The sequence below is a fragment of the Phacochoerus africanus genome, chromosome 11, assembly GCF_016906955.1.
Source record: "Phacochoerus africanus isolate WHEZ1 chromosome 11, ROS_Pafr_v1, whole genome shotgun sequence".
Taxonomy (NCBI): domain Eukaryota; kingdom Metazoa; phylum Chordata; class Mammalia; order Artiodactyla; family Suidae; genus Phacochoerus; species Phacochoerus africanus.
In genome coordinates this window covers 92,449,784-92,452,805 of record NC_062554.1, presented here as the reverse complement: position 1 = coordinate 92,452,805, position 3,022 = coordinate 92,449,784, and the positions used below count along the sequence as shown (strand labels likewise).

General features: G+C 36.2%; 1 non-coding gene across 1 annotated transcript; it reads left to right on the top strand.

The window, feature by feature from the left end:
- Positions 1 to 279: 279 nt before the first annotated feature.
- LOC125112320 (U6 spliceosomal RNA) lies at positions 280 to 386 on the top strand. The gene has a single exon (XR_007131113.1). It is a non-coding gene; the product is annotated as a U6 spliceosomal RNA (small nuclear RNA).
- Positions 387 to 3,022: the final 2,636 nt, after the last annotated feature.

Genomic DNA, 3,022 nt, shown 5'->3' with positions numbered 1-3,022 from the left:
AGAGTATCTTGTATACTTGTTCTAGGATTTTGAATGAACACTAGTATCTTACATGATGAAATTCTAGAATTTAGGAAGGACAGACAAAATCCTGGAAAGTTAATCCATGGTCCATGTAGTTGTCATTTACTCAGGGTATTCTTCCTAGAGTCCTTCATCCAAAATATTAGGTTCATAGCAGGGTTCATAAGAAAAGTATAAAAGAACTCTTAATCTATATGTTAGTGAGAAAACTGTGCTTCAAGAATTTCAATATTATAATTAAAATTCATAAAAATTGCGCTCGCTTCAGCAGCACATATACTAAAATTGGAATGATGCAGGGAACATTAGCATGGTCCCCGCATAAGGATGACACTCAAATTTATGAAGAATTCCATATTTTTTCACCATACTGTACAGTAGAAAATAGAACACTGTAAACCAGCTGTAATGAAAAAAAATCATTATATATTTAAAAAGTTCATAAAAATTTGCCTGATCTGTTCTGATGAGGCAGTCCAACCCAGGATATAAATTAAATTAGACTTTAAAAAGGAAAAATATCTACTCTTTCTAAATAAGTCTTGTATATCAAGAGGATTTTAGGATTTATGTGGTTATTCCCTTAAAGGAAGCATCTGGGAAAATTGAAAAATGGGGAGGCATGAGTATAACATACTAAGATTTGTCTCCTCAGCATTTAGACATTCCTTAAGCCCATAATTTTCACTGATGAATTGCTGGAAGATTATGTTTTTACATAATATAGTGGAGATTATCATTGGCCTAAGCATGGTGTATAGTAAGAAAGTAAAATTCCAGCCTAAAGTATAGATTTTTCTCAAGGTAGATAAGTTACTATTTTTTTAAGTTAATAATAAGCTATTATGTACTCAATGAAATGATAACAACGTTGTATTTCCAACTGATTTTCTGCAGATAGTCGATTCACTATCTTATTTCCAGATGTCTTAGCATTTATGAAGTTCTGAAGCAGTTGGTCTTAGACATTGATCTAAAAGGTAATATTCAAGCTCCCTACGATAAATATTTGAAACGTATTTCTTTCTTTTGGCCACACCTGCAGCATTTGGAAGTTTCTGGGCCAGGAACTGAATTCATACCACAGCAGTGACAATGCCAGATCCCCAACCCACAAGGGAACTCCTGAAATGTGTTTCCTTATAGAACATAATAGTTATAAAAATGAATTCATGTCACTTAGTTTCTAAAACTTAAATACTATTTCAAAATCTAAAGATGAAAGATGTCCTAAAGCCCTAGATATAAGACCAAATACTATAAAACTCTTAGAGGAAAACATAGGCCAAACACTCTCCGACATAAACGACAGCAACATCTTCTCAGATCCACCCCTTAGAGTAATGACAGTAAAAACAAAAATAAACAAATGGGACTTAATTAAACTTAAAAGTTTCTGCACAGCAAAAGAAACCCTAAACAAAACAAAAAGACAACCCACAGGATGGGAGAAAATATTTGCAAATGAATTGACTGACAAGGGATTAATCTCCAAAATTTATAAACATCTCCTACCCCTCAATACCAAAAAAAAAAAAAAGAAAAACAACCCCACCAAAAAATGGGCAGAAGATCTAAACAGACAGTTCTCCAAAGTAGACATACAGATGGCCAAAAAACACATGAAAAGATGTTCAGCATCACTCATCATTAGAGAAATGCACATCAAAACCACTATGAGGTACCACCTTACACCAGCCAGATTGGCCATCATCAAAAAGTCTACAAACAATAAATGCTGGACAGGGTGTGGAGAAAAAGGAACCCTATCACACTGTTGGTGGGATTGTAAATTGGTGCAACCACTGTGGAAAGCAGTGTGGAGATTCCTTAGAAAACTAAAAATAGAACTACCATTTGATCCAGTGATCCCACTCCTGGGCATCTATTCGGAGAAAACCATGATTTGCAAAGACACATGGACTCCGATGTTCATTGCAGCACTCTTTTCAATAGCCAAGACATGGAAACAACCTAAATGTCCATCGACAGAGGAGTGGATCAAGATGTGGTCCATATACACAATGGAATATTACTCAGCCATTAAAAGGAACAAAATAACAGCATTTTTAGCAATATGGATGGACCCAGAAATGATTGAGCTAAGTGAAGTCAGTCAGACATTGAGACACCAACATCAAATTCTTTCACTGACATGTGGAATCTGAAAAAAGGACACAATGAACTTCTTTACAGAACAGATACTGACTCACAGACTTTGAAAAGCTTGTGGTTTCCAAAGGAGAAAGTTCAGGGGGTGGGGGGATGTGCTGGGGGTGTGGGATGGAAATGATATAAAATTGGATTGTGATAATGATGGTACAACTATAAATGTAATAAATTCATTGAGTAATTTAAAAAGATGAAAGATGTCTACATCTAATGAAAAAAATATTAAGAGAGTGTGAGCATTTTCTGGTATGATTAAAGCATTGTGGCACTGGCACAAACTGGAGAATTAGGTCATGGAAACAGAATGACTCAGAAATAAATTCTTATATATTAGAAAATAACATGCAGTTTAAAAAGTATCACAAGTAGTGGTAAAGAAAGATTTTTCAATAAACTGTGTTTGAGGAACTGGCTATTTAATGAAAATAGATCTATTTTTTTTTTTTTTGTCTTTTCTAGGGCCGCTCCCATGGCATATGGAGGTTCCCAGGCTAGGGGTCTAATTGGAGCTGTAGCTGCCGACCTATGCCACAACCACAGCAACGCGGGATCCGAGTGGAGTCTGCGACCTATACTGCAGCTCAAGGCAACTCCAGATCCTTAACCCATTGAGCAAGGCCAGGGATTGAACCCGCAACCTCATAGTTCCTAGTCACATTCGTTAACCACTGAGCCACGACAGGAACTCCTCTAATTTAGATTTTTACCTCATACCACCTACCAAGATAATTTGGACATGTGTTTATTTTATTTTATTTTTTTACTGCCACACCTGCAGCATATGGAAATTCTCAGGCTAGGGGGCTGAATTGGAGCTGCAGCTGCC